The sequence below is a fragment of the Penaeus monodon genome, chromosome 32, assembly GCF_015228065.2.
Source record: "Penaeus monodon isolate SGIC_2016 chromosome 32, NSTDA_Pmon_1, whole genome shotgun sequence".
In the NCBI taxonomy this organism is placed as follows: Eukaryota; Metazoa; Arthropoda; class Malacostraca; order Decapoda; family Penaeidae; genus Penaeus; species Penaeus monodon.
The window spans coordinates 24,601,102-24,601,576 of record NC_051417.1 but is presented as its reverse complement, the minus strand read 5'-3'; positions in this window follow the sequence as shown (position 1 = coordinate 24,601,576).

The window sequence follows — 475 nt, the reverse complement described above, 5'->3', positions numbered from 1 at the left end:
CATTTCTCTACCTTTCTTTCTCGGAAGATATTGTTAACAGTTATGTGCTGACCTTTGACCTCGAAAGACCGCCTCCACTCCCACGCCACGGAACTCGCTCTGGTCGAAGAGACTAAAGTAAAAGCAGAAGGAAATGGGTGTTGGAAAAAAAAAAAATTAGATCCTTGAACGGTCTTGGTAAAAGACGAAGCCTCGAACCTCCATTATACCCTCCATTATCCGGCATACGTGAATTAAATAAATCCTGAGCGTTCGCCAGAGAGGACGAAACTTTTTTTTTTCAACTGTTTGTGTAATTCTTGAGCGACCTCGATAAATGACAAAGACTCATGCTTTGATCATTCTTGAAGTCTTGAATATCTGGCATTTATCATCATGGGAAAAATCGATTACGCAGAGTCTTATCAACGAGTTAGATTTAAATGTTCTCGAAGAAAAAAAAAACTCAATTGCTTGCCACAAACTAACAGCAAAA